At 34.2% G+C, this 13,853-nt stretch overlaps 1 protein-coding gene across 2 annotated transcripts in view; it reads left to right on the top strand.

The window, feature by feature from the left end:
- The window catches only part of LOC138708970 (protein O-linked-mannose beta-1,2-N-acetylglucosaminyltransferase 1-like), a 232,838-nt gene that overhangs the window by 49,038 nt on the left and 169,947 nt on the right, over nucleotides 1-13,853 (top strand). For both annotated transcript variants that reach the window (XR_011334801.1, XM_069839378.1), the window contains exon 2: nucleotides 7,809-7,885. The gene's annotated coding sequence lies outside the window, so the exon portion shown is untranslated. The remainder of the gene's footprint in view (nucleotides 1-7,808; nucleotides 7,886-13,853) is intronic.

The raw sequence follows: 13,853 nt of genomic DNA, 5'->3' as shown, positions 1-13,853 counted from the left end.
TATGGGAGTGATAATGGAAATTTCAAGTTATCTTAACCGATGGCTGTTAATTGGCTTAGATATCAATCCCAATAAATCCGTAGCTACTATTATTTTTCTCGCGGTATATCTGATGATTTTTTTCCCCTTTCTTAACTGTAAATCAGCACAAACACTACTTAGGTGTACATTTTTCTGACATTTTTTATATTCGATTCCCTAACCGTTTCAAATGTATATCATTTTACCTTTTAGGTGTGTTTCCAAATTATATGTAATACTCTTTGTCAAATATGGCAACCTTTTCATAAGGGAAGCTAAATTTATTTATTTATTTATGTTTTTCAAATATACCATACAACTTGAAGAGACCTCATAATTTTCTTTCTGAAATGCATGTGGCTTAATACTTATTTGGATTCACAAATATAGTACATGACGATATTTACACGAATTGACATCATATCTGCGGAATATAAAATGCATGAAAATTACATTTCTTGAATGTACAGACACGGAAATAAAATTTGGAGCTATCTTATTGTATGTTTCGCTTACAATACACTGCGCATGTGCAGTAAATAAGAGCTCATGTATATATGCTACTTGTGTACAGTCGTGAAATTGAAGGGGTCGGAACCACAGTGGGCCAAGCGCCATACATAAAAACGGAGAAAACAGGGGTTAAAATTAAGTGCTTACCATAATTCAATGAAACATATAGCAAATAATATAAAGTGTGCACATTAAAACTAAATTATATGTCAATCTTCGTTAAATTATAGTATTTACTTAAATTTAACCCTTGCTTTCTCGTTTTTAATTAATGGCGCTTGGCCCACTATGGTTCCGAACCCTTCAATTATTGCCTACATACAGGTGGACTCCCATTAAGACTCGCTCCAAATTTTAATTCCGTAGCTGTACACAACTTCATACGTCTGATCTTGAAAAAAACTTGGATGTTGTGTTTCCTCAAATGCTTACTCCTACGATTTGACATTTGTTCTTCTGAAAGATACAGACCTATAGTCTGATTCGTTTGGGTATGGGTAATATTAATTTATTATTATAAAGCTATTATGATAGTAGGAAAAATTTCTTGCTGGTTTTATTATGATTAAAAGATGGGAGTTTCCATATATGACAATCAACAATGCATAATCTGAAAGGACAAATGAAAATCCTAGATGATTAAAATGGCTACTACAAATCAACAGCGGGCACAATGTGTTCTTTGGCATGCTAAATTTGAGAGTGTTAAAAGAGTTTAAAGGGAATTTCGACGTGATTATGGTGTGCGTAATGTACCTAAATACGATTCCATAATATTGTGGTATCGAACATTTGCAGAAACAGGTTCTGTGTTAAAAAGCAACCATCTCTTGGCTTGGCCCCCAAACTTCCCAGATCTAACCCTTCCCGACTTCTTCGTGTATTTTTTTTTTATTTTATTGGGTTATTTTACGACGCTGTATCAACATCTACGTTATTTAGCGTCTGAATGATATGAAGGTGATAATGCCGGTGAAATGAGTCCTGGGTCCAGTACCGAAAGTTACCCAGCATTTGCTCGTAATGGGTTGAGGGAAAACCCCGGAAAAAACCTCAACCAGGTAACTTGCCCCAACCGGGATTCGAACCCGGGCCACCTGGTTTCGCAGCCAGACGCGCTGACCGTTACTCCACAGGTGTGGACTTTCTTCGTGTAGGGTTTTGTTAAAGACATTGTCTGTTCACAGAAACCCAGGAAAATTGATGATCTAACTGTAAAAATTACTCAAGCTCTTCAACAAATCACCCCTATTATGTTGCAACGGACATGGACTGAATTGCATCACCGTTATGAGTTGTGCAGGGTGCGCAATGGGGGTCACGTTGACCTCTGAGTAATCTCCCATCTTTCAGTGTTGTATGCACAAAGTCTCAACGAATAAAGTTCAGTAGTAAATATTTTAGGGTTTTTTATTTTATCCATAACCAAACGGATCACCCTGTAGTTGTTAATGTTTATTATACTTGTCACCGCTGTAAAACGACATCTCTGATTGAGTTCTGGCTCATATTTACATACAGACTTTACATCTCAATTGACGATATGTTTCAGAGGAAAACAATTATTTGTATGCATGTGAAGTCTGATTAGTGTAAAATGTAGATAATCGGCGTTATATTCAATGGAGGGGGAAAGAAACTGACCACCCTACCTCATCATCTCCTCCTAGTTGCCTCATAAGCGGGGCCATGTTGGTATCAGTTCTGAGGTTCAGATCTGTCTTCGGACAGTTGACCAAACAAATGTAAGACGAGACAAATACATTTCCTAGATATTCAGATTGTGATAATCTAATAGAAAAATAACACCTCGAAATTCCTTTACACCCGGCTTTTCAGCAAAATTATGTTTTTACTGTCAGATCGGTTAATTTATCTTTCACTTTCAATAAAATTAGAAGTTTTAATATACTCAGTACAATGTTTCTGTACGCCACTACTGCTCAATGGCTAGCGCGTGCGGTTCCTAACCAAGAGACCACCTACTGGCGACGATGGAGATTTATCTGCAATCTACGAGACTTGGTATTTGACCTATATCTTGGAATTCTCCTGTGATGTCTTCGGGTTCACCATACATCATGCTGAACATAAGATCAGGGACGCCTGTTGTTGAAAGAATCTTCTTCTTACTGAGGACGTAGACAGCGACAGGGGCACTTAGGAACAAATAACCCATTGTGCGCTTCATAAAATAAAAATCTTCATAGGAGACGGTTTAATATCTTAAGACTTCTCGGGAGGCAACATGTATTTCCCGATTTATCGATGTAAGATGGTCTAATGTTGGTACGAGGTAAGGACAAACCATTCAGATGATGACGCATCGTCTCAAGAAGAAATAGTAGGGTAAAGTTGCCTAATTCCGAGACATATTTAATAAAGTCTATATTTATTCTAAAATTGTAATAAAAATTTTCAAATAACACCTGAATGACGTTATTTGGACCTTTAGCTACAGTTTTTACAACATTCAGTGTCAACCGTTTCACAAGTTTGTTATATAATATATGATTCTTCATTCTTATACAGTGGCTCCTAAATCCGTGACAGGGATCCAAATTCCGTGATAGTGGTTTCCTAATTCCGTGAGTGATATCCTAATTCCGTGATAATAAAATAATCCTCATTAACTGCTCAGAAAACAAACGTGTATTTGAAAAAACAAAAAAGGCCTAAGAGTCAAATTTCATAGAAAATACTTGTGTAACATATTAATATATTATAAACAAAATAAACTGAAAGTTAAATTCAATACAAAATTAAATTTGAATAAATTGAATTATAACGCAATTATTCCTCATTATTTATATTCCTAACTGCATTAATTAAGTTAAATATATGCCCTATTATTTTATTATAATTATAATTGATATTTTCTATAACTTATTTCTATTTTTTTTTTCACGAACTATTTTCTTTCATAGACATTAATTTTCACAATTTAGCTTTGGCATCACTGGTTTACTGAGCCAGGAAGGAGAAATATGAAAATAAATCCGAAAATTGGAAAGCTCCTTAGTATTTTTATTGTCTCACAATGTTTAAATAATCATTCACATTGATTCAGCTGACTTTAATCTACAGTAATATATCATTTTTATAAAGCTATATTAATTCTTACCTCAAATATAAAATGTTTCTTCAGGAGCGGCCATAAGAGAAAGAAAAACTTACTGGTCAACCACCTTTCACTGAACAAAAGCTTCTGCAGTCGACTGCTTCTATTCAAAAGGCGGGTAGTCAATAGAATTGAAAAGAAGACATCTCCTGGTATTTCAAAAACTTAAAAGTCAGAGAAGAAATTGGCTACAAATAGGGTCCGATGGAGGCACTTTGTGAATGCCCTATGCTCCTCATGAGGAGATACAGGAGTTTGATTGATAGATTGATTGATTGATTGATTGATTGATTGATTGATTGATTGATTGATTGAAAAGTCAGAGACCACAACTCTATGGTAGTCAATTTAAATTTTATCACGGGATTAGGGATATCACGGAATTAGGCACCTTTACCATATTTGATTCAAACAATTAAAATTTCTGTTTGTTTTCCAAATACAAGAACAAGCATAGAACTCATTTTGTTGGAGAGTGAAATACTGTATTCTGTACCAATCAACACAAGATCAAATTAATGCAAAATCTATAATTTTATTTCATTAATGAAGCATGCGTGATACTTTGAAATATTTTAAGGTGCAAAATAAAGCTATAAAGTATCACACAACGTAATAAAGGCGTCCTTAATTTATCCCTGGATGTAATAAGGATACTAAAATTGTGGCTATGTAAGAATTAATATACTGAGTCAGGGAGCTAAAGAAAACGAAACTTAAGTTTTACAACATGATGACAATTGTAGCAAATGGAAAATAAACAGATGTATTAAGAAACTTATAGAATCTGCAGAGATGAGGTCAGTGACAGGTTTAATCGCCTTGATAAACAAACAAATATGAGGACAAATAAATAAAATGATTGATGGGAAGAGAGACGAGTACAAAGCTACTTGGGAATGGAAGAACAATTTTCCAAAAATATTGGCATATTGTGAACTCGAAGAATATGGGGGATATTGGCTATCTAAATGCGTGTATGTATCAAATGCCTACCTACTTACTTGCGTGATTCGTGTTCCGCATATATAATGTTAACAGTTTTCTGAAACTGTTGTTGAATATGGTCATAAAGTCATTTAATATGCGTTCCTGTATATATATGACGTGTATCGTCTTAAATGCAGGTAGTAAGGCCGTAACACGATACTACGAGAGGAGTTCGGCCGGCGTCGTGGAGCGTGTCCCGGCATGGCTCAGTTGGTTAAGAGCACTCAGCGCGCACAGCTGAGAGGTCCTGGGTTCGATTCCCGGTGCCGGTACGAATTTTTCTCGTACTTAATGGCAATAAAACAAACCGACTAGTTCACACTAGTCATGTAATATGCAATGAGGTGGGCGAGACCTCATTCATATTCAATACATCGATACATATGATAACAATTAATTTAAATTTTGAATACATTTTAAAAAGATTGTCAAATAAGTCGGAATATGATAAGGAAATAATATAGTTTTTGTTTATTTTCCGTCTTGACTTATTATGATGTTAACTTAAAAATATTTTGTTAACAAATTTATTTTTCTTATGAACGTTTTCGCCCTGCTGTGGGCATCTTCAGACAAAGATATTTGTACCTAAATTGCATAATATATGTTAAAGTACACAAATTAATTAGTTAGAATATATAAATACATTTAAAAATATTTTCTAAAAAGTATACTAAAACACAGCAACAAACTATGTAATAAATAGAGTAAGGGAGGGGATTGTCGGATAGGTCTGGTAATGTCGGATAATCTCGGATAACATATTTCTTTTCCATCGAATGGTGCAATCTGATGTGAAAATAATGCATTACGTTCTCTACAAGTAGACGAACATCTGCATGAATAGCCATTACTGTTGAGTGCTCCACTGTGTGTGAATAGCGTGTTTTCAACGTGACTGCAAAAAAAAACTTTTTGAGGGTAAGTAATGTGATTTATTCGTTACAAGTTATTCTTATATTTACACAACATGGTATGCACTGTTTAATATACCATAGATAAGGCTTCTTAATTCTCTAATTGCAGAAATGCTATCGACAACATGTTTCATGCAGTTGGCTTGTTTTACTGTTTGTGAAGAGTCGGCCAATGTCGGATACTAGCTGAGGGCAATGTCGGATACTAGCCGAGGGCAATGTCGGATACTAGCCGAGGGCATTGTCGGCTGTCTTTCAATGCTGCTCGCTATATAAAAGCTGCCTTAAACCCATTTATATGTTTTCTATAACAAACCACTACATTTTTACTCATGGGTATTTTTAATTAATGTAAGTAATTAATTTTCTAATTAATCGAATATTATGAAGTAACGAATTGTTTCTTCTTCTGATATTTTTAGATGCCTAAAGTAAAAGAAAAAAGAGATTCAGTCTAAAAAAATGGAAGTCTGAAGATATGGTAAATGCCATTGTCGCAGTACGGGAGAAAAGAATGGGCTATCTTGCTGCTTCCAAAAGATTCAATGTACCTCGATCAACATTATTTGATTATGTACGGTCCAACTCTGAGCCCACCAAAGCCGTTAAATCGAAACTTGGACGAAAACCAATACTCCCAGCTTCACTTGAAGAGAAGATAGTTGACTATGTGTTAATGATGGAGAGAAAATATTTTGGATGAACCAGAAATGATGTTAAAAGGCTTGCATATCAGTTGGCTAAACAGAACACTATTGTAATATTTTCTGATATGCAATATATTATTTTAAATGCATTATCACACCTCTTACATAATAATGTCTAATGTGTCCGACATTAGCTTCCCATGCTGTCAGTGATGATATTATTTCTGTTTTGTCTTTGAAAGTTATACAGCAAATACATATTATGTAAATTACCTAATACTTATGTACAATCTGCAGGAACCCCAAGAGGTTATTATAATACTAAGTAATTCCAGTTCTAACTTTTTTTAATTGCCTTTATTTTGAAACATCAAAATGGTATCCGACAATACCCTCCCTTACTCTATGCATATTTAATATCATATTCTTCATGTTAGCTGGAGATCGTGAACAAGTTATTGTATTAGATTAGAATATTTAATGACTCAAATACTTGTTAAAAGATAAGCCTCTTAAATTAAATGTGTATATTTTAACATTGTATGACCCAAAAAATATTACATATATTATCTCTTTATCATGATAACATTGTAGCAAATGGAAAATGAACAGATTAAGAAACTTACAGAATTTGCAGAGATGAGGTCATGACTGTCTTAATCGCCTTGACACCAAACAAATATGAGGACAAATAAATATAATAATTAATGGGAAGAGAGACGAATACAAAACTACTTGGGAATGGAAGAACAATTTTCCAAAAATATTGGCATATTGTGAACTCGAAGAATATGGAGACATTGGCTAGCTAAATGTGTGTATGTATGTTTCTAATGCCTAACTACTTACTTGCGTGGTTCGGTTCCGCATTTTTCGGGCAGATGGCAGGACTTTGACCCATTTTCATAGTAACATAACCTACGTTACACACCTCTCACATTGGACAAGCAGTACCCTCTATTATTAACTGAAAAATATGTCTTTATAGGTACTACCACAGTCTAGTATATACAGTCACGAAGCTCAATACGTAGTAAATACGCATCCATAGATAGTTGCTAACCACTAGGATCGCTAATATCACCTCATTACAGACAATGCGAAATATTACCTGCACAGTCTATTGTTTCTAGCACCCTCATAACTCAAGCTTCGTGACTGTATATAGGCCTACTAGACTGTGGTACTACACAAAATGTAGAAGAGACGACGATACAGAATTCTTTACCGGAGATTTAATTCAATATCTTTACTGTTACTAGTCTTTTTTATTTATTGGAAATTCATAAAATGGCGATATTAAAAGAAGACGAAAGCCCGACTCTATGACGTCAAAATATATGAAATTATTTACGTTACTTTTTGTTGTCCGACTTCTTTAGTAGTAACAGACTGTAGAATTCTTATTGCTCTGCCTACCAGGCGATAAAATAACGCGTTATTTAAACCTCTGCAGTGTCCCACACCCGACGCCGACGGCGCTACTTTATCTCCAAAGAGTCCTTACATTTTAACGACAGAGTGCGGCTCTGCTATTATAAAAGCCGAACTGTTCGCTGTATGCTGTTTGTATTCTTAACTTTTGCTTTTTACTTTCAGGACCCGCTGCTTGGTGCTACGAGACTCAGAAGATTCTTACTATCAGTATTCCAGCTTATTTGAAGTCTCTACAGAATGTAAGTAGATAGAAACTTCTGCTAGTAGCAATTACAGAAGTGGAAATAAGACTTTGTGTGATCCAGAGACTATTAAGACTAACGCCTCAGGCTTTGTCCACGAACGTATGGAGTAATTTTCGAATTATAAATGTGTGTTCATAAAGTATAGAGTTGTATTTCTGTGTTGCATAAAATGAGACTCTTCTTCTTCTTCTTCTTCTTCTTATCACGTATTAAGCTTGGTGGCCTGTTACGGTCTCTCTCCATCGTTTCAGCGAACAGCCCAAAGATCTTGTTCCTAAAGGGCGGTAATGTATTCATATTATTATTATTTATTTATTTAACCTGGTAGAGATAAGGCCATCAGGCCTTCTCTTCCCCTCTACCAGGGGATTACAACTACAATATTAAGAATACAATTATAATTATAATTACAATTAATAGGTCTATTAAATTTACAAATACAATAAAAATCAAAGTACTAAAAGATTAACTGATTAATAAAATTTAGACAGTTTATTGTAAAAGTTAAGAAGAGAGAAACATTTCTTTTATTGATTAAGTAAAAATTAAACCTACTCTACTCAGTAAGAAAATGCTTAATAAGCTTGCTTTTGAACGCTACTAAATTCCGACAGTCTCTGATGTCTCTGGGTAGGGTATTCCACAAGCGCGAGAGCGAGATTGTGTATGATGATGAATACGATGATGTCTCATGTGTTGGTATGGCTAGTATGCTGCTGTTTTGCGCGCGTGTGAAGAGATTATGATATAATGACAGGTAACTGAAACGGGAGGTAAGGTAGGTAGGTGTAGAAGTGTGAAGGACTTGGAAAAGGAGAACAAGAGAATGAAAATTTCTACGTTCGTTAAGCCGTATCCAGTTTAGAGTTTGGAAGGATGGGGTAATGTGGTCAGCGCGACTGACATCGCAGACGAAGCGACCACAAGAATTATGAACACGTTGTAACCTTTGCGACTGGTTGACATTGAGGTCAGTCAGTAGAAAATCACAGTAATCGAAGTGGGGCATTACTAGTGTGCTTGGCGTGATATCCTTGTTGCAGTCATTCTGAGTATATGAGATTTCCATTTCTGTCTATAATTTTGAATTTTCTCTAAGACTAGATCAATATTTAATTCTTTCAAAATATGCTAGTTTTTCTTCTTGTCTAATCTAGCATAGCCAGCAGTTCTTCTTAAATACTTCATTTCATTGGCAGTGATTCGGTGTTCATCACATTTACGTAAGGTCCAAGCTTCACTTCCATACATGAGAACAGTTCTCGCCAGTGTTTTATAGGCTTTAATTCTAGTGTGTTTTTGGACAAGAGAAGGTTTGAAAATGTTATTAATGATATTCATTCATAGTTAAAGTAATTCAGTTTTGTAGAAATATCTTTTTCTTGTCCATAGCTCAAATAATAACCCAAATATTTAAAACATGAGACCTGTTCTACTGGTTTATTATAAAGGCAAATTTTCCTGCGGAGATAATGTTTTCCGATGAATCCCATTACTTTAGTTTTATTAATTGAAATTTCCATCCAGTATTCCTCAGAAATGAGATGTAATTGGAAAACAGAACGTTGGAGGCCATCTTCAGAATCTGTTAATAATATTACATCTTAACGGTCTGACTAAATTTCATGAAAGGTTTGTTGGATAGTTGCTTTAATGGGACCGGATACCTCCTCTCTTGACTATGTTTAATTTACAAGTTTTGGTACGTTCAGCTCTTAAACTATTCAAGATAGAAAATTGAAATTTTATGACAACATTATTGAGACTTCTGTCTGTCTATTAAATGCAATAGAATTGCTGTTACTCATTATTGTTATTTCTCCTTAATTTTCTTTCCAAATGTCTAAAATTTTTACATTTTTATATAGGCCTATTTTTTTCCAGTTTTCATATGATGGAGACTAATTAACATTCAACAGAAATAACACATATGACAGACATTAACCAGGAAAAAAATTATGTTTCTATCTTTAATAGTTTCAGCACTGAGCGTACTCAAAGTTTAAAAAATATCGAAGAGAAAAAAAATGACTTTAAATATTTTAAGTGAACAATTTCTACTGTTCTTAACATTCACAAAACTATTTAAAAATATTCCCGATGAAATTCATAGTTGAAATTGCAGAATATTAATTTTGAAATGCCAAGGAATTAGAACATGCAAAAAATTTAAATTTCAATTCAATTCAGCCTACCTGGTCCCTTTCATGTGGTTCAGTGGTTTTAGCTTCGTTCCTACACTTTATCTTTGACTGGGCCTAAAAAAAATCCATAGGAGTGAAGTCTGGATACCTTGGTGTCATTTCAGTCGATCCTCTCCTTCAGATGATTTCCGCGTAAACATATGTCTCGATGTAGTTCCGCACAGCTGTGATAGCGATTTTCTTTCTGTAAACGTCCCTAGGGAAACATAATTTCTGGACTGCTGTCTATATATTATTAGAAGCTGTTCCACCGTTAGAAACTACTGCACAAATAAACCTATTTACTATTCATGATTATCCGTCATTGCTGACACATCTCTCAAAGCTAGTACTATTCACTTTATCCATTGTAATATGGAAAATAAAATTTAGTGTTGTCACTGATAAACTGCAAATTGTAGTTTTACACATTAAATAGCCCTATTATAACAGGACATGATTAATATTTTATTATAAGGAAAATAAAGAATAGAACATTACGACAAAAAGCAAATTTTACAGTTCGTGTTTTAATTTGCTCCTGGGAATAGGACCACCTATTCATCGGAATAAAAGAAAATTAACAAAGTCAGAATTATGTAAAATTATAATTCTCAATTATATAATAACTTCGATCTAAAATAAGGAGATGAAAAAGCTGATTTCTGTTGAAAAACTGACAAAGTGACTAAATCCGCATGAAGAAAATTTTCGGTAGCTTCTTTTGTTGGTTAATAAATGTTAGATGCCGTCTTCTGGTGAGAAACTGACTGATGGACAAAATCTGTATGATGAAAATTGTTGTTTTGAATGTCTTTCGCAAGGTTATAGATTGGTGAATAGCAAAGAACTTGTAGAAATAATTTTGTGGGTATGAGGTGTAGTGTTAGCATGTCGCTGTAATTATCGCTGTTGGCTTGTATACCGGTACTAAAGTAATATTCCTCATTTATTGTATTTAAAACAAATTTTGAATGCATTATATTTTTACATTTATGACATCGATTGCTCATTTTACGTCGACTTTAAATTTATTTATTTATTTAGTCTCATAGGATTAAGGTCACAGGGCCATATCTCCCATCCTACCAGATAGCACATACAAATACAAAAAAAATAAAAACACTGACAAAAATAATACAAAATAAATTAAAGCTCTATAGAGGTTCTTCTTCTTCTTCTTATTTGGTATTACAGCCCAGGTGGGCCTTAACCTCCTCTATGGCTCTCTTCCATCCTTCTCTATCCATCGCCAACTCCCTCCAATTCCTTACTCCTAATCTATTCACATCCACTCGTACACAGTTCCACCATCTTGTTCTTGGTCTTCCTCTTAATCTGGTTCCATCTGGGTTGTTATTGAAGACAATCTTCACTTTCCTTGTTGTTTCCATCCTTGTGACGTGTCCCAACCATCTCAGTCTTTGACATCTTATGTGCGCCTCCAAATCCGATTCCTTGTACAGTTCGTATATCTCATTATTATATCTGGCTCTCCATCCATCCACTGTTTCAATTGCTCCGAATATCCTTCTTAAGATTTTCCTCTCAAATACTGCTAGTTGTTTGCATGTATTTTTATTCAGAACCCATGTCTATAGAGGTTCAACAGGGTCAAAAAAGACTATAGAGGTCTCATTGAGCTAATGCATGGAAAAGGAAGTTAAACTAACAGTAATAATAATAATAATAATAATAATAATAATAATAATAATAAATAATTTGCATATGAAGGGTAAAACTAAGAACAGCATAGTTACAATTTTTATTATACAGTGTTTCAAGAGGATTTACCGCCACTTGCGGAGCTTATTTCTGAGCAAAGAATATCATGTAAACATGTGTTCTAATCTCAATATTTTCAGAGTTACACCAATTTGAAGTTGTTATTAAAATACCTTGTTTTTTCCTTTAGTTTAAGGGTAAAAAATATCACAAATAGAGGATGAACTATTCATAAATATCATTTCTTCAATTGGCGAGTGTTCTGAAGCTAAAAATGTGTTGTTACTTGCTTTGTACAGATATTGTTTTTCAATTTTTAACTAAAAATTACACCATTCTTGCGCACTTATCACAAAAATTGTTACAAATCATACAATTTTAGGAACTACAGAGTGTAACAAAAGTTTCTGTAACAGTATGTTAAAATTATTCTCTTGTTTAGTTTCCATTTCCTCAGGAACCATGACCAAATTTTATTGTGTAGGAGTTGGTACTACTTGATTGTGGTGTGATGCAATCCTTTATTAATAATTTGGCTGAAAATGTGATATTTACCATCAAATATTTGAAAAAAAGAACTAAAATTGTCACTGTACCAGAAATTTTGTTACACTCTGTATATTCTTTACAGTTTAATTATGCATCCTTATGTACAATCTTAAAGAATTTACAAGAGTGGCGTGATTTGTAACAACATTATTGTGATGAATGTGTAAAAAAATATATATATTTTTTTTGTGGTTAAAAATCTAAAATAGAAAAAAAATCTGTACGAAGGAACTACGGTATTCACAATACTTTTTAGCTTCAGAATACTAGCTAATTAAAGAAATGATACTCCTGAATAGTTCATTCTTTATCTGTAATATTCTTTCACCTTTAAAACTAAAAAATAATGGTATTTTACAAACAGCTTCAAATTAGTGTAACTCTGAAAATATTGAGATTAGGGCAACTGTTTATATGAAATTTTTTGTTCAAAATGTCTTCGGAAATAAGCTCCGTGAGTGACGGTAAATCTTCTTGAATCACTCTGTATGTTATGAGTTAAGCCGAAGTTACGCAACTTCACAGGTGTTTAACAAGCAATTCCATGAACTAGAATGTGATTCTTTAATTTAAATTTGAATTTTTATATTGTCCGACAGTCTCCACATGGTCAGGGAGAGAATTCCAGAGATGCTACGTAAGAGTGTGTAGAGGCGTGGCTGATTTTATACGTCATGTAGAAAAAAAATTTACGCGTAATTTCCACTCCTGGTTATAACAATCTTAACATTAAGAAAGAAAGCAGTAATCGTGTTATTTGAGGAAAAATAAACAAAAAAAAAAATACCAGAACCTACGCCTAAAATAATTCACAAGTGTGCACTTACAATGCAGAACTTTAGGGAGTGCTCTTATCGTTAAAGTTGTATCGTGAGGTTTTGGACATCCTTTGTATTGAATGCTATTTATTTACTGTGTCATTAGCAAAGTTAATTTTAGAGGAGTACATTGTAACTCAGTGCTAAACAGTAATGACGCAGAGCACCACGTGGCTAAATAAACCATTAGGAGCTGCTGATATAACCAACAACTGTTACAAATCAGAGGCTTTACGGCCTTGCATAGGTGTTGCACAAGTAATCGAGCCTGCGACTAATCAACAAAATCGGAAGTTGCAGTAAATATATATTCTCACAGCTAACGCCACTGACGTATATATTTATCCGACTTTCACGTGAATGTAGGAGACATAAATTGTTTTATCTGCACATCGCAAAAATATGAATGTAAGTCATAGTCGTTAGATCTAATCTTCATTGGGAAGATTGTGACAATTAGAGATGAACAACGATCGAGAAAGCAAGACTAACAGCGCCCTCAAAGGCGAAAACCCGCACGACAATGTTGTATACGTCGCGTCGTTAACGTAAAGACGCTTGTGAGTGTTTCGAGACGTCGAGATTGATCCCTCTCGAAATCCCGAACGTCAAGCAGCCTTGAATCACCACAGTTGTTTGTACCTGACTGAACTTTTATCTACTTTGGCAACTGTTATATATGTATGT

This window comes from Periplaneta americana, chromosome 11, assembly GCF_040183065.1.
Source record: "Periplaneta americana isolate PAMFEO1 chromosome 11, P.americana_PAMFEO1_priV1, whole genome shotgun sequence".
In the NCBI taxonomy this organism is placed as follows: Eukaryota; Metazoa; Arthropoda; class Insecta; order Blattodea; family Blattidae; genus Periplaneta; species Periplaneta americana.
Note: the sequence above shows the minus strand (reverse complement) of the source record. Positions and strands in the feature narration are given on the sequence as shown.